This window comes from Silurus aristotelis (assembly GCF_946808225.1).
Source record: "Silurus aristotelis genome assembly, chromosome: 3".
NCBI lineage: Eukaryota > Metazoa > Chordata > Actinopteri > Siluriformes > Siluridae > Silurus > Silurus aristotelis.
The window spans coordinates 36,225,269-36,250,019 of record NC_139576.1 but is presented as its reverse complement, the minus strand read 5'-3'; the positions used below and the strand labels follow the sequence as shown (position 1 = coordinate 36,250,019).

Genomic DNA, 24,751 nt, shown 5'->3' with positions numbered 1-24,751 from the left:
GCCCCTGTGCACAAATCCAGCTCCATGAAGATCTGCTTTACATAAGATGGAATGGAAGATCTCCTGCTATCGAGCTCTGATCAGGAATTAACTGGAACACTGACTGCACGTCACCTACTTCAGTATCAGACTTCCATGGCTGAATTAGCACAAATCTCAACACTCCATAAAACCACCATCTTCTCATAAAGATGGTGGTTATTATAAAAGTAAATGGGGAATAAATGTCAAACAGGATGTTCAAAAAGTGCACTTATGCTTACCGTGTATATTTAATGTAAAAAAATGTCAAAAAAGCACAACCAGTCCCATTAAAGTCAAATTCCCAGCATGAAATATTTAACCCCATTCCCAGTCATTTAAATAAGATTAAGAGCCTGAAGGTGTAAATATTTAATGCCTTCACAGCATCGAATTCGGCCCCCGGAAAAAACTGAATCAGCCGTTTTTTGGAAATTTGGTTCCTCTGCTGTTCTGAGCCTGCACAACCGTTCATGAAAACCAGATTATACAAGATTAGATGTCTTTCAACATTATGGGTCATCCTGAAAATGAGAAGGCATGCTATTTACCAAGCAAAGCAGATGATTGATGGTAGAACATGAGAAGGATGAGGATTGCTTGTGTATTATAACCTCCCATTCCACACTTCATCCCCATTTGCTGTTATATTACCCATTGAGAAGATGTTCTACTAGATTTGATGGAGATTTTGTAGAGATTTGTTCAGCCACAAGGGTGTTAGTAAAGTGAGGTACTGATGTAAAGGAGGCGAGGGTGCGGTCAGAGATCTTCCACATCGTCCAACCCATGTAAAGCATATCGTCATGGAGCTGGATTTGTGCACAGGGGCGTGGTCATGCTGGAACAGGTTTGGATTTTGGAGTTTTTAAGATGCCATTTTTGGTGTAAATGTCCTCAAAAATTCCTTCTGCTCTTCTGGGAAGATGTTTCACCAGATTTTTAAGTGTGCTTGAGGACATTTGTGTTCATCAGCCACAAGGGTGGATGTAGGTGAGGTGAGGAGGCCTGGGGTGCAGCCCAGCTTCATCCCAGTTCATCCAGTTCATCCGAGGGTTAGGGTTCATCCAAGGCTTAACAAGATTTTCCTATCCAAACCAGATCTTCATGGAACCGTTTTTGGGAACAGGTTCTGTATTTGTGGTCCAGTCCAGCTTTGTGGTAACTGTTTGGAGAAGAAGCAGGAAGTTCAGGTGTCTCAATACTTCGTGTAGTGAATAACTTTGAAAGTGGAAAATTCTGTTCCTGTCACTAAGCGGTTAAAAGTTTTCTACGCTTTGGTTTATTGAGAATGATTTTTTTGCAGTAAAATATGGTTCAGTCTTTGGCCCGAGGTACCGCTTTCATTTCTCCTTTACAAATGAGTCAGTAAATCTCATAAAAATGTTTAAAGTCAAGGTTGCCATAGAGACAAGCTACACAAGGTCGAAAGCACGGCTCTCTGTCTCGGAGATGAAGACGGCTAGGCTGAAAAGGAAAACAAGCACCGTGGGTCCTTTTTTTTTTTCCCTTCGCCCGCCACTAATTGTTTTTACTGACGATCCGTTAGGAATACGAATGCGCGATTGCATAACACGCAGCACGACACCCCGAGAGTACGAGCTAAAAACTCCTTCCAAGGACTGCACTCGCAGTCTCCGAGCTCTGCCACAACAGTAGGAAGGATTCAGATAGAAAATCCTACACTATGCAGTTCAGTCAGCTATCTTGATCACGCAGCCTGGAGTTTGCAGAACGGCCTGGAAGGACCTCTTGTGAATTATTCAGAGTGGAAGATGTCACATGAGGGAGGTGCTGTGGAGCATTATGAAACAGCAGATTGGCTTTAGGACAGCTTGAGGGGGTCAGACGCCTGCCATTAAAGTTCCACACCGGATGTCAATCAACTCACTCACTTTTATATAGTCTTATCCTACACACGCGAACGCAACTTGTTCCACCTTATACAGCATATCGTACAATATAAACCACTTACACGTAGAAGTCATACATTACAGGGCGTATTGTTAGAAGGAAATGATCAGGTTGCTGTGAGGTTTCCAACCCAAAATCTCCTGATACTGTGATGTGACTGCACACACTGATCAGGTAGAACATTATAACCACCTGCCTAATATTGTGTTGGTCCCCCTTCTGCTGCTAAAACAGTCCAGGAGCTCCTCTGTTGGATCGGACCACTCGGACCAGCCTTCACTCTGATCAGCCTTAGAGAAAATCTAATGGAACATCTTCCCAGAATAGTGGAGAAACAGCAACATGTGGAATGGGATCTTAAGCTAAAGTGTCCTCAATTAGCTGTTACCATAGAAAGTTATTCGTCTACTATATCTACCATAATGAAAGGTGTTAAGACTAAAGAAAAACACTTTCAACCAGATAGAAGAAGTTTCAAGAGAAATCCTGTTTTTGCAGCATCGGTTGAAGACCACCCTGGAAACAAACAAACAGAAAACCTGCCATAAAGCCGGGAAATGTTTAAAATATATTTGAAGCCGAACACATCATGGTTTCTTGGATCTAAAACTTCACTGGCAGTCTTGAGAAATCCATCACGCCATGGTTTCTCCAAGAGGCAGCAGGAAAAAAATCCCTTTGATTGTAGTTCGCATGAAATCGGACTCCTAGTTAAAATAATCCGGAGCTTATAAAGAGAGCTCGGCCCTCACCCTCCTCCAGACGTTTATAGGTCTGCGGAGACAGCTCCGTCACCGGGGAAGGGCGCTTATTATAAACGAGTTTCATTGGAGTGTTATTGCATGTGACTGCGCCGGTCCTATTAGGCACAAGCTGTAGGCCTCAGTGCTCTTTGCTTGATTTTGGAATAACAGTGACTTCACCCCAAAACATGGCCACTGCCAAGGAGAACCTTTCAAACGTGATCGGGATTAATGGATGAATCGGTTCTTTTGAAGGTTGTAAGCTCTTTTTTTTCCCCCGGGTTGAAAACATTTTCATGCCTTTGTTAATTCCTATAAATTATAATTAGCCATTTGGTTTAAAAAACATAATTCAGTCGGTTTAATCAGCGTCCTCACATGCTAATGTGGCCTGCCTTCGTTTTTTTTTTTTTTTGGCCTAACCGGATTTCACGCACTCTACGAGCCCATCATTAAAGTGCTCATTGACAGGGGATCAATCTGCCATGGCAACTGCAGGAAGACAGAATGGAAATGGAGTAATCTTTGCACCTGACTGGCTGATAACGCAGCCTGCTCCACTTCCTGAGTGGCAGATGTATGGAAGTCTGCTGTGTTGGAGATTGGAAATGCTAATGAGAATGTCTGCGAGGGGAATTGTCACTTTTGGCATGACGAGAAGTGCTTATCATTTCTCACACACACACACACACACACTCTTCACACTCAGAAAGAATCGCCCAGTTATAATGCCAACAGCTGACCCTTAGTTACTGGTGGAACGAAAATGTATGAGATTTGTTTCCACTATTTCGGTCAGAATGAGGTTCTTCAGTCATGTCTTCACATTTGGTTAAAATACACAACATGTTTGCAGACACCTGACCATAAAATTGCCATGTGCTTCTTTTTAAATTCCACATTTAATCCCTATTTGCTATAAAAAATAACCTTCTGGGAAGATTTTTATGGTCATTCAGACTCTGCAGCTTTAGTAATTTAGCACTGCTGTAGGTGAGGTCCTGCGGTACTGTTCTAATTCATCCCAATAGGGTTCAGGGTTCCACTCCAACCCATGGAAACCATATTTTCACAGAACTGTGAACAAAATTTCATGGCAACATATCCAATGGTTTGGTGTCGCAATAATTTTTTTCCCCCATATATTGTATCTTCTAGGCTTATCCGTTATTCATATCATTCAAACGCTAGTAGGATCCTGGAGCTAGCTAGCTAGAATCCATCTGCTCTCTGTTCATGATGAAATTGCAGACGTGGTCAGAATAGCACCAGTTACCACCATACTGTAAGTCTTAAAACTTTTTGATACCGCCTCCTCAAACCTTCCTTTCTTTTTTTTTTTTTTTTTTTTAATGGTGCTCAATATGGTTTTTCCCTTCTGTTAATGCTCCTCCTCCTTTGTCTTCTTCTTATAATGTGAATATTCCACAATACCTGGTAAAAATTTGGAACCTGCACCGAGTGTAATGTCTTTTGTGATTTAAATCCAGGTCTCATATTCTAGACAGGAACGTTCTTTACAAATGGAAAAAGCAGAATTTACTTCCTGTGTGCTTTTATTTTAAAGCCTAAAAGATATAAAACATTCAAATGGCTGTTAAAAAAACGAAAATTATTTTAGCTGATCGTTTGGCTTTTTTGGCTCGAATTCGAAGCCGTTCCGATAAAGCCCCGGGTAATCGTTAGCACGTGGGGGTATTACACCCGTACTGCTTCCTGACTGAGGTCCCGATACACACATGCACTCCCTCCCCGTATTTCCTCCCTCGGCCATGTAATGAGTTCCACATGCAAGGCTTTGACACCGTTCCTTTACAGCTCATGTAGGCCAAACCATGCCATTAGGTTTGTTTATTTGAATGCTTGCGATCTTTTATTTATTTTTTTCCTCTTAAAGCACACGTTGACTCACGTCCCCGTGAGAGTCCGAACGCTAAATTGATTTGTTTATGCACTCACATGGGTAAGTAAAATAAACTGGACTTTGAACATCCCTTTTACCGGCCTTACTTGGCGCTCAAACTATTTAATCTCTATATCTGTCTCATTTTTTTTTTTTTACATTTTTTTTTTTTTTTCCTAAAAAAATAAATAAAAATACACCACCTCAGAGTATTCCGCTGAAATCCAATGCAAACCTGTTTCTATTTAATTCTAGGCTTACAAAGCAGAAATGCAATTGGCGACAGGGTCAAATCCCCCCCAACTCCCCCAATTCTACTTGCCTGAAGACTGTGTGGGTTTCTGGATGATAGAAACCGAGTATAATTCGCTTGAACGGACAGACCCCAGTGTGGAGAAGTGATTGATTCGTTGGATGTAGACGGAAGAAAAGTGATAAAGCTGGTTGCTAGTAAAGGTTTAGTACGAAGGCCCTCGGCTAGACTCTCCATCAGTGCCAAATCTTTTCTCCTTGGCTCCATTAGCCAAAGCTGTTATGACCAGGTGGGTTCAATTCGTTTTCCTGCTAAACAACTTGCTCTAGTGGTAAATTATGACATCGGTGCTGGGATAACTGATTACAGGGCGGCGTAGTTCTTACCAAGGAGCAGTCTGCTAACTGGACAATTGAGATGATAGATTTTGCAGAATTGACCCAATATTCAGCACTGGACAGAGACTGATTTCCAGTGGTGTCTTGGGCTTAACTGCATCATCAAAGGGTGATGTCTAATATACACGATATGGACAAACGTATTGGGGCACTAGACTTTTCCAGCCATATGTGGTTCTTCCCAAAACTTTTTCTACAAATTTGGAGGCACATTACTGTATCGGAATTGTTCCTTCCTTTCAACTAGAAGCCGCAATTCTTCAGCAGTTTGAGCTACAGGAGCTCGTCTGTTAGATCGGACCACTGCAGACAAGAAACATCTCACAAGAGCTGCAGTTTTGGAGATGATCTGACCCGGTCGTATAGGTGTATATATGCCCCTTTTATTTCTTGCTTTTAACATGTGTTGCCCTGGCAGTACTCAGGCTTAAGGTTTATATAGATTTTTTTTGGTTTCATGTCATTTGGTTTTTCAATTCTATCCCTTGCTTTATGTTTGTTGTTTTTTTCTGCTCGTCTATGAATAGGAAACACTTTTAGGATCTGTATGAAGCACTAACAAAACAGCTGTGTAGAACATTTTGGACAAAGGACAAAACGATGATGCTGTCAGAGGGCACCAGATATATTTGACCCAATACTGAGTGAGGAATGTTAATAATATCTGAACACTAGAACCCTGAAGTTATTCATAAGCATGACCCCGATTAATCCCCCGATTCTTTCTCGTCTCCCCACTTAAGCCACATCGATTCTCCAATAACAAGTCTCTCATTTATCTCAAGGCCACGCATAATCAGGAGGGTGACCTCTGTAGCTCGCCGGTGTCGGAAATTCCACACTGACTACGGATCTCGGTTGTAATGTTGATCTTCTCGTCAGACATCCAGGTGCGGAGGCTGTATTGTTTTTCCTGTTCGGCAATTGGTGTCACCAGGTGCAACAGGAAAACCGCCAAATCTGAAGGCTGGTCTCGCTAATCTAAACATAATCACTTTCTCCTTTCACAGTTGATGCAATCAGATTGGACATTGGTCCCAGGCCACATCATTCCGACTGTCAATGTGTGCCTTGATTACACAACCGACTGGTTCCAAGTTCTGTCCTCATTATTTCCCTGAACTCACCACTTGCCCAGAGTTTATGTTTGGTCATCGATATCGGTGTAGAAGTCAAATCAACTGGATATCAAAACTCAGATACAGATAGTGACGCACATTTTTCGGAATTGTTCCTCTAATGAACACCACTGAAGTGCTTTTATCTTACAGTTTTTCTCAGTTGCTTTGGAGTGTTTTTCAAACCATTAATATTTGCACACAAGTTTCTGTGTAAGAATTCTGAGCTGAGGAGGTTATTTCTTCTTTTCTTACATTCAGGTTGGAAATCTGGTGCACTTTTCTGACCGAAACCATCAGGATCTTAAAAGGTCAAAAATGTACCCTCTACACTTTTTCTGCTGATTCCATCCCTGGTTTAGGGGCAGACAAAACTAATTTCCTAATACTTAAATAACAATCAAAAGACTGTTAAATTCTGTCAAAGGACTTGGGTATTAGCAAGGAAATGTGTCAGTGGGCTACGGAAAAAAAAAATCTGTGGTCAAGTTGTTTACCTTTATCCTTGACAACAGAGTTGAAGTTGCAATAAATTCTTTTCCAGACCTCTAAGTCTGTAATTGAACCATTTTTTTGGGTTCCATGTTTTTTCATGCTTCATCTTCATTATTCTTGTTGAGGTCAAAAGATTCACACAGCCAGGCAAATTCTGGTGTTAAAAAACCCCCATAGTTGCTTTAGCAACATGTTTCTTGTTACTGCCCCACTGCAGGGTAAAGAGATGACCAGCGCTGAGCTTGTGTAAGCTTCATAATTCATCCAGATGGTGCTGTCGATAAAGAGAACTAGGTCAGTTCCCCTGGCATTATGCCCAAGCCATGTTTCACTGCAGAGTAGGCATGCTTGAGATTAACACGCAGTTCCTCTTTTTATTCTACTTTACTGTGGATTAATATTGCCGCATCTTTTTTTAGACAACTGTAAAAATGCAGGATATTTCTAAAGACATTACATATAAATTCACATTTTAGCATGCTAGATGTGAAATCTGTTTTTCCTGAATGTTCTTCAAGGTCATACATACTTTCTATGTCTTTTAATAAGGATTGGGACACTTGAACTCACCAGCTGTATCCGGTTTCTCCCATACCTGTACCACAAATTCAAAGGCAAAAAACTGTATAGGACGTATTTAGATGTGGTAGCATTCAATTTAGAAGATTGTTAAATTCAGCCCTGTGAAAGTATGGAATAGAAATATTGGAGTGGAAAATCTTGAGTGTCCTTAAATAGAGCTCCACCCTATTGAACACCCACATCAGTATCTGACTGTACCTACAACCTTTGTTTCTGAATGAGCACAAATCTCCACGAGCACACTATCAAACGGAACATCATTTCGATCTAAACATCTCAGTTTGATAACTTCACAGTGTCAGAAGTTGATATTTTAATATCATTTACGACGGCAGAATCGAAAAACAGAGCAATCCTGAAAATGTAATATCTGGCCACCCAGGTAGTGTGTTAAATGAAGTGCTTGGGGCGGAAACACATCCGGCATAGCAAGAACTTTTAATCCCATTTGGAGGATATCGATGCTGCAAGCTTCATAAAATAACCTATAAAGTGAACCTTAGTGTTTCTATATCATTGACAGTTGTGAAATTGACTCCGCAGTCACATCGGGCTTCCTCGCCTTCCTGGTGTTATACTTTATATGTATTATATGCGGTGGTTTTAGCTCAGCAGTTAAGGCTCTGGGTTTGATCGGAAGGTCGGGGGTTTAAGCCCCAGTATGGCCACGCTGCCACGCTTGGGGCCCTTGAGCAAGGCCCTTAACCTTCTGTCCTTTAGGGGCAAAGAATGTTTGGATGCTTTGGCAAGTCTTTCATCCTCTAGTATTAGTATGATAATCTGAACCCTGTGGAACTACAAGTGAAACAGAACTTACCCTATAAAGAACGTTATGATCTCACCATTTTAGAGGCTGTAAACAGCCAATCAAGGGCTTCTGGATGTAGACCAAAGCTTGCACTGGGTGGTTTTGTAGTCTAAACCTTGGCCTGCGTTTCCTTCGCTTCCCTCTGTGAAATTGTTCTGTTCTTCTTGGTGGTCTGTGGCTGTGGCATCCCAGCAGCCCCGGCTGGCATTAAGCCTTTAGAAGAGAGGCGGCTGAGGTAGAAAAAATATCATCTGCAAGTCTCAAGAGGAAATATCCCCTTCCAGACAGAGGAAAAAGGAGAAAAGTTTATTCCAAACGAATTATGCAACTGTGGACAAAATTTCTATCATTGCTTTGATGGAGAAGTCCTACTTACGTTTTGATGATCCACTACCAGATGATCGGGCGTTCCTTTTCATCATTGAGGAAATGCCAAAAGTTTATCACTTTTCTCAGCGTATCGTTGCACATATCCAGGACCCCCACTGTGCTCGGGTGTAGAGTAACATCATTCTGCCTCCCACTCATTCCTTTTAGCACCATGAGATGGTGAGATGCAAATATGGGCTTGAGGAATTGGCACCTCGAACCTTATATAATGACAGATTTAAAACAAAAATGACAAGAAAACCATGCTATTTAAATCAATCTGCTATCTATAGTAAGCAGACTGCTAATACGACACTTCAAGACAAGCCTGGGATGTGTGAAAAGTGCTCTGCTGGGCTTCACTGTTGCTGAGTTTTCATGTTTCGTTCAGTCTTGAGGTCCTGAAGCAAGCAGAATCAAATTGGGGGGAAGAAAAAAAAAAAAGCGTAATCTCGTAACGTTAATTCCCTTTGGGCAGATATGTATTTTTTAGGTCAAACCAATATTTGGGTTGAAACTGCAAATAGTTGTACTTTCTAAAGTGCATACAGAAAAAAAAAATGGACAATTAGTTTCACTGGTATTTATTAGTAGGTACTAATCCAGAGAGGTACTCTTGGCCTTGATGGAAAGTAACACATTTGGGCAGGTATCACTTCTGGTAGGTACTTTCACCTTGACATGCACCACTTTTGGTAGGTACTAACCACTTTGGCAGGTACCATTCTGGATAGGTACTTTTGGCATCACACATTGATGGGTATTTACCAATTTTGGTATGTACCACTTTTTCAGGTACCACATCTGGTAAATACAAACCACTTTGCCAGGAACTAATCATTTTGGCAGGTACCACTTCTGGTAGGTACTAATGACTGGTACCACTAATTTGTAAATACTAACCCTTTTGACAGGTAACACATTGGATAGATGAATAATTACTGTACTTTTGGCACCAAACAATGGGTTAATGGGTATTAACCATGTTAGTTATGCATAACTTCTGATAGATACAAACCACTTCTGGCAGGTACCACTTCTGGTAAGTTCTAACCACTTTTGGTTGAAGGTACCAAACAGGTAGAAGTTGCTAGGAGAGATTCACAACCTCGGTGTGAAACTGCAGAAATTTGCATATCAACATGAACCAGAATCTCAGAGATGTTTCGGAAATTTCATGCTATGAAGAACTGAGAACAGAGGGAGTCCTAACTAGCATGAATATCCTTTTACTTCTAGTGAGTTCATTACGCTGCATTAGTTTGTGCCATGATTTCACTGATACACAAGATAAAGTTGATCGAATGGCTTGGTCCTAATCCCTTTCTCCCACACAGACTGCTAAAGGAATTTTCAGATTGAGTTAGCTAGATTAGGTTTGGTTTAGCTTGTGTTTTTTTTTCCCGACTAAAATGCTCTCCAAAAAGGGGTTACATTACACTTAATCATAGTGTTTGCTTTAGCTGTAAATATGTGTTCAGATTTCTAATTGGAAGTATATTAAAGGAGAATTTGCAGCCCCGACTGTAGTGCAAGTCATTCTGTGTTTTATAATTATAATGGTTTAATTCTTGCATCCGTCCTGAAGAAGTTCGTCATGTATCTGCTCAGAATAATAAATCCCAAAGACGTGTTTGTTATTCCTTTCTCCGGTTGATGGTGAAAGAACAGTGCTGAACTCGGCGGGTGGGCGGCCGTGCTGCCGTGACCTTTATGTCCTCGGACTGTAAACAATCCGGCAGTTAACGTGCAAAGGATTCCAACAGCAACAGCAAATAGTCGAGCTTTCTAAAATAATTACGGATGAAAACATGGCCTGGCATGGTGATACGGGAAAACGATCATTGACGAGGCTTTCGCTGTGACTCACTTACCACCCTGAAGTTGATTATTTTCCAATAAGAGCAAATTCTGTAGTGTTTTTTTTCTTTGGTTAACAAGACATCAAAATTTACTGTACATCCTCTTTCCTGAAGATTTGTCCATATGGAAGAACTTTACAGTGAAAGTTTTGCCTGAACAAACATCTCCTGATTGAAAAAGATGTGATATGAATTATATCTGGTAGTACAATCAGATCTGCAAATTTGCTATGTACCAACTTCTGGTAGGTACTAATCACTTCTGGTAGGTACTATTAACTTTTGGTACTAACCACTTTTGGTAGATCCCAACTGTTTTTTCGGTAGATACTATCCAATTTCTGTGGGCACTAACCATTTCTGGTATCTACCAACCACTTTGGGTAAATACTAACCACTTGTGGGTATGGTTCCCAAGTAGGTTGTTCTATGTTCTGACTGTCATTAAACGCAAAGCAAAATGGTTGCATCACTGTAAAGTGTATGATGCAACACTCCTTATAAATGAACTCAGACTTGAATAATTGTCTTCAGTAAATTACAAGAGACACACGCTCATAAATCATCAGCTCCCGGGTCTCTTATAATTCTGCATCTGAAACAAACAAACAGCAGAGAATTTCTGCACAATAACGGACACATGGTGCGAACAAACAATGCCAATTTTTTATTTATGACTCAATAAAATTATGCACATTTTACCTCTTGCGTTATGCAGAACAGAAAAACCAGAAAGCATCATGATGAATAGCCTTTCCGTTATTGTTTTGTAGTTGTGGATATTCTTCTTTTTAACATCTGTTGGACACATGATGCTCAGTAATATTCCTTGTGACCAGGTTCCTTATTAACTGTAGTCAAAATGCGTCTGTGTATGAGAAGTTTGTTGGGAAGGTTTTCCTGAGCTGGCACTGAGATCCTGAAGTAGAACCTCTCTGTAATAAATCCACACAGTAGAGTTTTTTACGAGACGCGGAAACTCGAGCCGAGGCTCCAGACGTTCCCACGGGCAGCCGCATTCCTCAAAACACAAGAACGCTATGATGGAAAAAGGCGGGACGCACTAAAAGGACATGTAAAATGATCAATCGTGTAAATCGAAGAGTCGTAGCATTGAAGAGCTGCTCAACAAGCAGATCCTTGTGTTAGGAACGGCGTACACCGGTTCAGAACAGGAGCTAAAAGGTCAAACTATGTTTTTTTATTCGGGCTGCAAGAAAACTGGCGGTATTTATTTATGCGGTGAACTTTAAAAGTATTGGAACGACAAGGCCGGTTCTTTTGTTCTGGATATAAAGTAAAGACCTGGAGATAAAAGATTTGAAATAAAAAAAAAGATGAATATGGAACAATATGATCCTATGCTTATATTTCATTTATTTGAATATTTATATCTAGACGTGTTGAACAACAGAAAATGGCACCTCTGGTGGCAAAAGTGTTTAGCCAAAAGTATTGGAACATGTTGGTTGAATAGCCTTTGCATTATCTACAGACCCAGTAAAATGCTGATTACCTTTCACAGATCTGAGACCAACATTAAATGCACACACTAAAAATAAATGGCATTTTAAATGGGATCATAGCTTAAACAACAAATTACACGAAATAAGATTTTTTCATTTGAACAATCGCTGGGATCGAATTATTTACACACGATGCCAGTTAGCTCAAAACTAGCATCAATGTCTATTCACAGAAGGAAAGTTCCCAAAATGTCAGAATCCAATTTCCATTGAGCATATTTTGCTGTACTCTAATACTTTTTCCCTCTGAGAGAAACTTTTTTAATTCTGTTGATTCTTTTAAAAAGGTTTTTAACCAAGTTAACCCACAGACACATGTTTTGGCAGTGGTCATTATCTTGCATTTAAATTTCATAAACACGATGTTTTTGTCGACTTCTGATATCATTCTGCTACCATCATGAGCTCCATGATCATCAAAAGATAATGAGTGAGCCAGTTCCATACATTGCCATCAGAGCCCAACCTATGAAACTACCACCCCTGTGTTTTCCAGCTGATCTCATATTTTGTGGATCATACGCAGATCCTTTCCTTATCCAGAATTGGGGTTTTCTATCATTTTAGTAGAGGTTGCAGAACGTTGTTTTGCTTTAGCTGTAAATGTTGCTTCTCTTTCACATAACGCATCACAAGTCAACGTTATAAATGTAATAAATGAAGAGAAAACCTATTTTTTGTTTAACTTTGAGCAAAACCGACAAGGAACTCCAGGTCAATGGAAATTGTTTGGCCCTTATTTCCTCCCCTAATCAGTTTGCCTAAAAAATCTAATTATTTGTTTGCAGTTCTGTCTCCTCAGGTTCACAAAAGCCTCAAATGTAAACCTTGTTTTAATGTACGCTGGAGTGTTGAAAGGTTGATCCTATCTTGCTCCGACCCTTTTAGAAGATATCATGGCAAAAAACACAACCATTAAATAGTACCAGGTTTTATATATAGCTCACATTGGCCTGGGTTTGGGAACAATCTCGATCCTGGGGAGGGAGGTAGATTTTTTCCCCCCTCTATTCTGTGGTTCTCTGCAAAGCGTTCATGTGTCAATGACTCCAGAGGCAAAGAGAACATTTTCCAGAAAGGCAGCCAGCAAATAATATCCGTTTTCCTCCTAAAAGCTCACGGCTGTTTGGCTGTTTTAAAGGGGAATAATACTGTCCACTTGATTAAAGGTTGATAAACTCTTGAATAAAAGGACCCAGGCCATGATTTGGACTTCATCCATTTTTTTGTAGACACATGTCCAAAGAGCAGAAACAAATCACTGACTGTTTTTCCTTTTAACCTTTAGCTCAGATAATGACCAGAGAGAAACACCTGACCATAGGATTAGTATTTGAACATCTCATTCCACATTTAGTCCCTATTCACTATTATAATAAACAATTTGGGGAAGAACCACATATGGCTTGAAATATCAGGCGCCCATATGTTTTTGTCCATTTAGTGTTTGTATATAGTATATAACAAAGTCCAAAAGTAACAACGGAGCCCATAAACCGATCAAGACACCATAGACTATGGCCCAGAAGCACCACCAGGGAAATAAACATGAGATAAAGAGCTCTCCAAAAGGTGAGGCTATAAACAAGTACTAAACAAGATGACAAGGAAAAGCTGTGAGTAATTAGTGACATGAGTCAGAAAGAACAATACTCAATTACATTCCAGTGCTCATGTTAGTTCTCTCCAGTGTTCTGTATTGTTGAAAGATGTATGATCACATTCTTAATAAATCACCCAAATGAGGATGGGTTCCCCTTTTGAGTCTGGTTCCTCTCAAGGTTTCTTCCTCATAACATCTAAGGGAGTTTTTCCTTGCCACAGTTGCCACGGCTGCTCATCAGGGACAAATTCACGCCATTCACCTTCACTCAACTTCTGTAAAGCTGCTTTGAGACAATGTCTGTTGTGAAAAGCGTGACTTGACTTGACGTCATTTGAAGGTTTAGTGGCTGATGGGAAAAGTAGTTCATAATCTTGAGATCTTATATTCGTATCTCATATTGCAAAATTATATTCCTCCATTCTATTCATATTAATTGTAAAAAGAATTCAGAAGATTCATTGTCATTGATGTTAAAACATCTACAGATTTCATAACCGAGGCAAAAGGGACAAAAGAAACGGGTTGTATTTCGACACTTTTAATGGACGAGTCACGAGCTTTGTTTGGTGAAAGCATGAGAGTATGTCTGAACAATCAGAGGTCAGGACAGCGAGGCTCCTAACCAAAGCCAGATGAGTAAACGTTGCCAAAATATGCCAATGCTATAAAAAATAAAAAATAAAAAAAAAACCCCACAAACATTCGCCAACTGACTGTGCACTTGAGAAATGTTTAGTTATATAAAGAAAAAACGTGTAATTCAGGGCAATAATGCAAAGCATATGGTTGGCATCATAATTGCATACTGTAATATCCCCTGATTCGAGTCTGTATTATGAGAAAATAAAACGGCACGTAAAATCGCGGATACAATGACCATGTGTGTGTTCTTTTTCACATTTGGACACGTTTCAGCTTTCCGAACCGGTCCGTACCTTGTCCTAGTCACAAGGGGCTCAAATGTTTATACAACAATACATTCCATGCCCGGTCGCAGGTTTGGATGTCTGGCGTGTCTGCTGGAGAGTTTAAGACTCTGTGAAACTCAGAGAGAGCTGATCGCATTAAAAGATATCTGCAGAGAGAGAATTGAAAAGCATGGTGGTGATGGCAGCTTGGCTTGAAATGGCTTGTTTATTTGCAAAAGGTCATAACGAAAAGTTCCCCTACAATCCTTTGCCATGCAAACAAAGCAGTTACGTCACTTTTGCTAAAAAAAAAAAAAACCCTCACAACAATGCTACCAAGTCCAGGATCAAAGCATTCTGGTATTATTGTAAAAGTCAACACTTAAAGGTGAATTGTTAATCTGCATAACAGGTTGCTGCGACATGGGGAAAAGAAAGAGAGCGGAAATAAAGTCAATTATTAAAGCAGAAATTAGAACGATAGGTACAAGCAAAAAGCACTAGTCTATCAAAAGTTTTAAAACTTACTCTTAGATGTAAATACAGGAAACTAAGACTTTAAGACTGCAAGATATACAAACAAATCCAGAATCGATGTTAAAATCAAGGTCAAAAGCAAAACAATAGGCTGGACTTTAAAAAGGCTTAGGCAGCAATAAAAACAAAAGGATCAAAAAAGGCCGTTGCAATTCAAGCGTTAGTATCATCAGAAGAACAAAAGACAAGAACCGGGTGTACACTTCGCAATTTTCAGAATGGGGTAAATAGTTTGTAGGTTTTGTTGGATTTTTCACCAACCAGCTTGTCTTATCAACAACAACAAAAAAAAGATTTCTCACTTTCACTTATTTGGAGTTTTTTTCCCCCCAATCAGTTCCACTTTCTGTAATAATCCCAAATGTCTAATTGATGGTGCCTTGTATACTTTACTCATCATGAACCTCTAATTCATCCCTGAGTCCTGACCATGTCTTTATCTCCTTCTCAATGCCAGACTTTTATAAATGCAGGCCACACTTTGCTCGATGCCTTTGTAGATCTCCTTGAGCGCTGGAAACCTTCCAAGCACGACCTGTAACAAAGCATAACCTCAGATATGGAGTGGGTTTTGACCTCTGCAGTAGCCACCAGACAGTGACGAGACAAGCATCGAAAGAGCCAGGGACGTCTCTGACTCACAAACCACAGGTCGATAAACTCAAATGAACCCTGAACCGATATCGCGTTCTTGCGTCTGGGTGCCAATTTGCTGGCGAGGATTAGCAACCAAAAGACAAGAATATTACAATGAACCAAGCATTCGTTCATCTCATCACTGATGCAGTTCTACTTTTCAAGCAGCTAATATACATATTACACATTATAAGTAATCATCCAGTTGAGGTTCTGTTCATAGCAATGAAGAGTTTTGCACTCAAGTGTCTATCAGTGACCTCAACCATGATGGATCTACGAGGTGGTCTCAAAAAGCTCTTGCTCCCTTGCACAGTAATAATCGCATTGATTTTGGGTTTCATTTAAAACCTTGAGCCTTTGTAGGAGGACACTTTTAATTATTGAAAGTTTTCCCTGAAAGCCTGATGACAAACACAAAACACAGAGGTACCTGCTCTGCTCCTGCCATTATCACTGTGGTTCACAAGCTGCATGTTTGTGGGCCAAAGATTTCCAGGAAATTGTTTTAACCGATGGAGCAACATCCTGTTTTCCATGTAAATGCCTGGATTTTGTAACAACCCAGCTAATGCCAAACGCTCTCCTTCTCTCAGGCCATCTTCTTTCAATCCTCCTATTCGTTCACATGGATCACTTTCCCCCATAAATTACAGAACATTTCTTTCCGGTCATCCATTCGTCTCTACACTGAAACCCGAAGACAGATGGAAATTACATGTTGAGAAGTCTGGGTAAACATTTGCTTGTCAAACGTATACCACCATTATATAATCCTAAGAATATGTCTGCTCCGAAGCTACACAAAAAAACCAAGATTTGAGATCTGGACTTTTTTTTTTTTCATGTAACGAACAGGAAGCGGATGCAAGAGCAGAGGTTCTTTAATAAAGTGTTCATGTACAAAACACTAACGAACACATGAAACTTTACCAAATTTCTGGCGTCATGAGAAAAAAGTCCAACGAAATCAAAATGGAAAAAATTTAAGTTGAGGGATGCGAGTGATGAAAGGCGAAAAGGATCTTGTCTTGCCCAAGATTATGTTTTTCCAGAATTAGGAAATTGAAAGAATAAATGTCCACCAATTCCTGATATAGGAGGTGGTATCAAAAAGTTGAGACCAGCTCTGTTCCTTCCACTTTTTTAATATTTCCTGGGAAGGTGTATAATCTGGTGTAAAATCCATGGATGGAAAAACTTGGCCATTCAGTATAATCAGGTAGTCAGGTGACCTCATTGTGTACATAACGTGAACCTACTGTATAATTTAAATGAGTAATGTTTGGCCAACGGAAGCGACCTCGGATCATATCACTGCCCCCACAGTCTTATACGGTTAGGCATAATCAGTGCATCATCTGCCTTTCTTCTTACCCTGATGAGTCCATCACTTTAAAACAGGGTAAATCCGGACTCATCAAACCACATGACCTTTATATACTGTACATTGCATATTCCATAGGTCCTTCGGCCTATCCATCAGTGTGGAAAAAGCCATCCATGCTCGAGTTAAGCTCATGTATTATTTCACATGTGGGAGGTCCCGCTGGTAGACTCGCCATTTAATTATGACATGACAGTTTGAAGAATGTTGTATTTCCGTCGCTCGGGGCGGGTCAACAAGTTTGAGGGGGTACTTGTCAATGCGCCCTGCAGTTTCGGCTCTGCAACTTGTGTACGTTTGTTCATTTTTATAAAAGAGCAACAACAACCCAACCTAGGTTTTTCTCGATCTACCCATTTCCAGTAATTAATAAATCCTTCGTCAGCTACTACGCTTTTTTTTTTTTTTTTTTCTTGCAGTCATTGCCAATGTTCCAGTTTGTCATTTGCAGTATTTCCAGTCTCCACACGGACCATAACACAGCACCGAGGTGACATTTCACTACTTTGTCATGTACAGACGGCCTAATTGTCACTCGGGTTTTAATTAGAATTTAATGAGCGACACGTGTAAAAGGCGACTGAACAAATGAGGTGACGGATCTGAAAAGCTTTCTCTCTTTGTTCTGCTGGTTAATTGGCACATCCATCATAACGCCGGGGGAGCGAGGGAGCCATTTACTTAGCCAGAGTCCAGTGTCAACGCAAAAGGTCTCTTTGAAACATGACATTAACAAGTCTGCATTGGATTTTTTTTTTTTTTTATGGATATCAAGAAATATAGAGGATTCATACATTTTTTTCAGTCCTAATTTGTTACGTTGCAACTGTTATGATGCACAGCCTAATTATAAAATAATAAAGCATTTCTGCTTTCCAAACTTCCTTTTATCCTTCTCTCCAAATCTCTATCCATACTTCTAAAATTCCAGTCACCCATACATCCATCTTTCCAAAGTATGTATGTGGGATGAATTGGATTTTATTCCAGCTTTAACACTTTTAATGAATCAGACCATCATTTTAAATCTGTGATACAAAAGCTTTCCACTTTAAAAAGTTGTGCTTGGTTTCTCTCTTACCCCCCCCAAAGTCTTCACCCCCCCCCCCCCCCCATTCCTTTAGAAGGATGAAAGGCCACCTACCTTCACCAGGATTGAAATATCATCTCAGTTCTATTTGCAACCCAATGAACATGAACAAAGAGCCTCTGGCGCTCTGTGTGTCAGAGCACAGGATTACCATACGATACGCCGCAAAAAAGAAGACCCCCCCTCCGCCGAATGCTAACGATCCATGAAAATGACTTTGTTTTCACTCGGAAAAAAAATTATGTTTACTATTGCTGGTATTTGATTTATAGAGATTTGAAAGAAACACTCAGTAGATTGTTTGTAATATAAAGAACTTGTACATCTGATTACTAGCTCATCCAAGACTGCTATAAAGGTGAAGGTTATGAGTTTAGAAGCACAGAATCTTATGCTCGGGTGTCCACAAACTTCTGGTGTATTAGAAAAAAAAAAAATGTGCTTTGGATAATAAGTGAGTGAAAAACCATATTTGTCGAGATCACTTTCTGCTGAGTAAAAGCATCTGTTATGGAAAAATGTTCTTCCTCACAAACATCTGTCTCAGCCTGTTTTGCTACGGGTTTTAGTCTCCTGACGTGATCTACAGGTTATGGTCGAGATAAATAGAAACACGTGTAGGGGGGAGAAAAAAAACGAAGAAAAAAAAGCAAAATGGTATGTTGTGAATGTCGGTGCCCTTGATGGAGCGAGGTCTTAAATAGAGGTCTGGAACAGCCTGCGTTACAAAAAAAAAAAAAAAAGACTGGGATCTCCGATAAAAATGACCGTATTACTGCTGCTCGTCTTTAGATAGGAATCATTTTTCCCGCTCGACGTTGGACCGATGCGGTAACCGTTCACGTCATCACGGTGTGATGCAAAAATCTCCAAGAGAGCTTCATTTCCGTTACATATGATTAAAGAGGCTGACCTCAGAACAACCTGTGAAATGAACTCATCGTATGCATTTTTCTATTTATTTCCCTGAGATGCTCCGATACGTCAAAAGAATTCAATCGTCTGGTCATGTTTTAGCAGATTACAGTTTTACATATCTGGCTTCAATACAAAAACTTAAAATTCAATATTATTCCTAATGAACAGATTATTTGTTCATACACTATATGGACAAAAATATTATTTAACCATTATTTTAACCATATGTGGTTCTTCAAAGCAGCTTTGCGAATGAAGCAGAATTTAAGAATGAAGGTGAATGATGTGTGTTTATCCCTGAGGATGAAGCCTGGGGGAACCAGACTGTGACACGGAAAAACTCGCTTAGATGTTATTAGGGAGGAAACCTTGAGAGGAACCAGACTCAAAAGGGGAACCCATCCTCATACTTCTACCATTTTTCCTCATGCATTTGTATTTATATCTGGAAGTAAATGTGCAAACTGTTACCCACTATATAAAAAACGTCTCAAAATAATTATGCTTTGGTTTGAGTCAAAAGGCCCAGATTGCTGTGGAAAGCTCCATAATGCATGCAAGAGAATTGTCTCATTTTTGCCCTTTCGAGTGAATCCGTTGGAATTTGTCGTTTGGCTTTGCATTCCAACATGGAGACCGTGACCACCACCATGCACCACCCAGTTAATAAAACAGCATGCCTTTCAGCTGACGACGGAGATTCAAGCTTCGCTTCAGCAACATACATTTTCCTCCACTGTTCTATCAACCAAACAAAAATATGTAGGATGTCCAGACACAACAACCCAAAAAATGCTCCCATTATTTTGACTGATCAGTGTGCAGTGTGTGTATTAGAGTGTGTAATGCAGCTCTAAGTGCTGTCTAGAGTCAGGGGGTAATTGTAGCCTTGTGCGAACAGACCGCATTAGAATGCATGTGATTATCATACAGTTAGCAGGAGGAGCAGGAAATCATAGCTCATCCAGAAGGAACGTTTGGCACCAGAACGATGGAGAAAAAAAATACTATCACTTTGTGTGGTTGGCTTTCTGGAAACGGCGTGTCGTTTGGTTGGTGATTGTTAGTAATTGCTATGGACAGAGTCTTTCTCCTTGACAGATTTTTTTGGGGGGAACAAATGGTCATTGTGGTAAAAGCGATAGATATTTCATCAGTTCTGCATTTCTCCACATATTTAGGTCGAATTCTCAAAATAAAACATCGCAGAATCATTTCATCGTTGAAGCAAATTAGAGTTACTCCTGATGCTCCTCAGCAATTCCATTAATGTTTAATTATCTTAATAAACTCAAGAGCTTTGCGTTTATATTCACCGTCTATGTGAACTATTTCTGATCAATCTTGAAATGATGCCACATGACTCACACATGCTGCCATTCTGGGAACGTATGATCTAACTAACAGCCCAGGAGTTGGCATGGTGATTTCACATTCACATACATTGTAGTCAAACCATCTGTGTCTCCAATAACAGTTGCAATGATCATATGATGATAATAATCCCTTCATTTGTATAATATATATAATAGACATGGTCTCAAAGCAGATTTAGACAGATAATTAGGTTATATAAAAGAATATATATATATATATATATATATATATATATATATATATATATATATATATATATATAAAAGCATTGGTGCATTGGCATGAACGTTATGTGATGCCTCAATTTACGAAATTGTGCATCATATACAAGTTGCATTTGTTTCATGATGCATCATTTAAAAAATATTTGATATTCATTTAAAATGCGCTCTACTTGTATTATTTAGAAATATGATATCACAACACTAAGGAGGATGAGGCGTGTCCTGAGAGTCACATAGAATACAGATTAACATGGCAGAGGTAGAGCTGTACCTTCCTGCAGTCACAACAGGAAAAGAGAGATCATTTAATATTTTGTATTTTCGCACTACAAAGGCGTGTTTGTGAGAGGGGCCATGCGTTAGAAGTCAGACAGCACTTAAGTAAACTGATGATTCGATCCAATGTCTGAACTCAAGACATAAAAGCGGGCTATCAGTAACATAGAATTTTGCATAGCATCGTATTGTATCTGTTGCATCGTCTTGCATTGTGCATAAGATATCAATGCATTTCTAACAATTATTCTGTATATCATTTTCACTGGTGCAATAAATGTCATTCCCGCTGACATGCTTTACAGATCACAGCCTCGAGGTGATGTTTTCCCAGCATTTATAATAAGCCCGTGGCATTTACGGACCCACACACCAGAGTGTACAGACTTCATTTCCATTGAGCGTCGAGGCTCGGAATCTTTTAATTTTTACACAAAACTGTAATTATTTCCCGTCCATCACCCTGGAAGCAATTTAACCGCTCATTTTGTGCCTGTGCGTTTTAAAGCAGTCCTGATACAACAGCCATCGTCTCGTTGCTGCCTCACAACATATGCGACCTTCAAACAAACACGAGTGACGTTCGTTGTTTTCCGGGACCGGGGACACGGCTCAGTAATCGCTCGCTATGCTAAATATACACTGCAGGCAGCTGGCTGGGAGTGAGATCATTTCCAAACTGACTGTCAAGTTAGACGACGATAAGAGAAATATCACACAGGCATGCCTATGTTTTATTGTTTAGTACGCAACAGTTCGTTTCAATGATCTGATAAAAAAAAAAAAAAAATGGAAATCATTACAATCATTACACTTTTTCACACTAGTTGAAGTAAAGAATTTTGGGTTCTGGCATGAACTTAAGTAAAAAGTAGTTATTATTATTATTTACTATATAATCATCATTATTACTACCTGTTTTAGTGTCACGCTGGTAACTGAACCACACGTCATTAATACAAAATAATTTTAATTGTTGTTTTCTAATGAATGTATCCAGGTTGAAGATCCACCATATAGAACACAAGCAGAGAAAAGATGATGATTGGGTGATCAGGAATGTCTCTGTTCTCAGTCATGTTCTCATCATTGACTCCCTCTGTCTCATCCACTTTAACCCCAGACTTCATACTGCCTCCTGCCTGCTCATTGTGAGCTTCAGAAACTAGTCTACATCTGTGGTGTGTGAGAGACAGGAAATGATACACCAGCGGTAGATTGAAAAAGCCACGCAATGACAAGAAACGGGTTGATGGACTGAAAAGGCTGCGCAATGAGAAGAAAAAATATTAAACTCAAGGAACGAGGCTGGTTTGAAAATGTAAGAAGTAGAAAGTACAGATATTTGTGTAAAAAAAAAAAAATGTAATGAGTGAAATTAAAAAGTTGTCAAAAAAAAGTAAGTAAAAGTTGAATACTGATACCAGAAAAATCTACTTAGGTACAGTAACAAAGTATTTGTACTTCATTACTTTCCACCTCTGGTAGTAGTGGTGGTGGTGGTCAGTGGTGGGCCGCGCATTTGATACCTGGGCCTCCAGTGAGGACGTACCCGACTTAATCCACCTCTTAATACCAATACTATCACATCGCAATTATAGAAACCATCAATACTGTACAAAAACGCAATATAACAACGTGTGGCATTACAGAGAGAGAGAGAGACGTTTCACATATGGAGGGTGAATATCATTTTACTAAAGCAAGAAACCCAGTTAAGACTCCAAACCTCTACACTACAACCACAACTGTGCACCTACAACATCTGGAGCAGTTCACAATTAATATTTGTCTAATAACATGACAAAAACATAAAAATGTAAATAAAATCCAATCTACTCACCAGAGATGCAGACTCATAATTTGCAGCGCTCCTCAGAGGCAGTGATCCAGTGGTACCGCTCGTATTCACTGATCTGGAAGTGGAGAACAAACCCTTTTCCAGGCTGAGACACGCTAGCTAGCTTCGTGGTCGGCCGACCCCCCCACGATGTCTAGCTTTTCTTGAAAATTTCTTTTTAATTATGCCTGAGACCAAATTAATTTCTCTTCTTCCATAGGCGTAAAAAAGTCTATCTCAGATGTATTAATGTGTGCAGAGCTACACACGTGTTTACGCAGTTACACAGTTTCCCTCTGACCAACCAATCAGAGGACAGAAAAATGCTGACACTATTCTAGGCCAGCTAGCTGCCCTGTGACACGAATATGAAATCTGATTGGTTAAAGAAACAGAGCTATTTCTTAAGGAAACTATGGTAAAAAGGCCAGCAGTACTGACTTTGAAGGCCCCAGGCAGATTAGATTACCATGGCAGGACATAGAGGCTAAAATCTGATTGGACAAAAAATCACTATGTGGTAGTAGTAGTTTTGGTGGAGGTAGTAGTAGAGGTGGTGGTGGTGGTGGTGGGGGTGGAGGTAGTGGTGGTAGCAGTAGTAGCGGTGGTGGTGGTGGAGGTAGTGGTAGTAGTAGTTTTGGTGGAGGTCATTTGGTGGAGGTGGTGGTGGTAGTAGTTTTGGTGAAGTTAGTAGTAGTAGTAGTAGTAGTAGAAGCTGTAGTAGTGGTACTAATAGAAGTAATAGTAGTGGTGGTAGTAGTAGTTGTGGTGGTGGTGGAGGTGGTGGTAGTAGTAGTGGTGGTGGAGGTGGTGGTGGTCGTAGTAGTAGTAGTGGTGGTGGTGGAGGTGGTGGTAGTAGTAGTGGTGGTGGAGGTGGTGGTGGTGGTCGTAGTAGTAGTAGTGGTGGTGGTGGAGGTGGTGGTAGTAGTAGTAGTAGTGGTGGTGGTGGAGGTGGAGGTGGAGGTGGTGGTGGTGGTGGTAGTAGTAGTAGTAGTAGTGGTGGTGGTGGAGGTGGTGGTGGTAGTAGTAGTAGTAGTGGTGGTGGTGGTGGTGGTGGTGGTGGTGGAGGTGGTGGTGGTAGTAGTAGTAGTGGTGGTGGTGGTGGTAGTAGTAGTAGTAGTAGTAGTAGTAGTAGTAGTGGAGGTGGTGGAGGTGGTGGTAGTAGTTGTAGTAGTGGTGGTGGTGGTGGTGGAGGTGGTGGTGGTAGTAGTAGTGGTGGTGGTGGTGGTGGAGGTGGTGGAGGTGGTGGTGGTGGTGGTGGAGGTGGTGGTGGTAGTAGTAGTGGTGGTGGTGGTGGTGGAGGTGGTGGTAGTAGTAGTGGTGGTAACAGTGGTGGTGGTTTAAACCTACACTAAATGTTTTGTGCAGTGTTGGGTAAACCAAACAGCCAACAACAAATACAGTATGTTTTGTCATTTTATACCTCACAGATTAAACACTAAATCATTCTTACTGCTAGAAAACCGCATCAATACAGTATTATAAGGAGTATACAGTGTAGTATAAGGAGACTTGAATCAGTTTGAGACTGAAAACTCAGGGATAAAAACACTCCACAGGGAGGAGTCGAGAGGCCAAAAAAGTAATTTTCTTCCACCCTGGCAGCTGAACACAGTCATGATACTTCTGCATACAGAAACCCAACAGATAATAACAAATAACGATAATGTGTTTCGTGTTGCATAGCAACAAAATGGAACCAGTGATTGCGGCAGAAGAAGCTATGGATATGCTCTTTTGCTCTTTCGCTTTTATTTTATTTGCTCTGTAAACTGTTGCGTAAATGTAATCGAACATTCAAGATCAATATTCATGACAATCGAATGATGTAATAATGTTGGGTTGCAGTAAAACGAGCAGAATAATTGGCAGTTATTGCAGTTTTTACAGAACAGTAGTTTCGACTGTAATTAATCCAACGCTTTCCCAGCGATCCATCGAGTGCCTCAGGGTGACGCTG

General features: G+C 40.2%; 2 long non-coding RNA genes across 2 annotated transcripts in view; both read right to left on the bottom strand.

The window, feature by feature from the left end:
- Window positions 1-4,549: 4,549 nt before the first annotated feature.
- Window positions 4,550-24,751, bottom strand: part of LOC310723852 — a 69,340-nt gene continuing 49,138 nt past the window's right edge. The window contains exons 3-5 of the long non-coding RNA XR_014532809.1: window positions 8,612-8,825; window positions 6,848-8,512; window positions 4,550-6,703 (exon numbers count right to left, since the gene is read on the bottom strand). This is a non-coding gene — a long non-coding RNA (uncharacterized lncRNA). The remainder of the gene's footprint in view (window positions 6,704-6,847; window positions 8,513-8,611; window positions 8,826-24,751) is intronic.
- On the bottom strand, window positions 10,928-23,300 carry LOC310723858. The gene is made up of 3 exons (XR_014532814.1): window positions 22,795-23,300; window positions 11,169-11,401; window positions 10,928-11,061 (listed from the first exon to the last, which is right to left on the bottom strand). It is a non-coding gene; the product is annotated as an uncharacterized lncRNA (long non-coding RNA).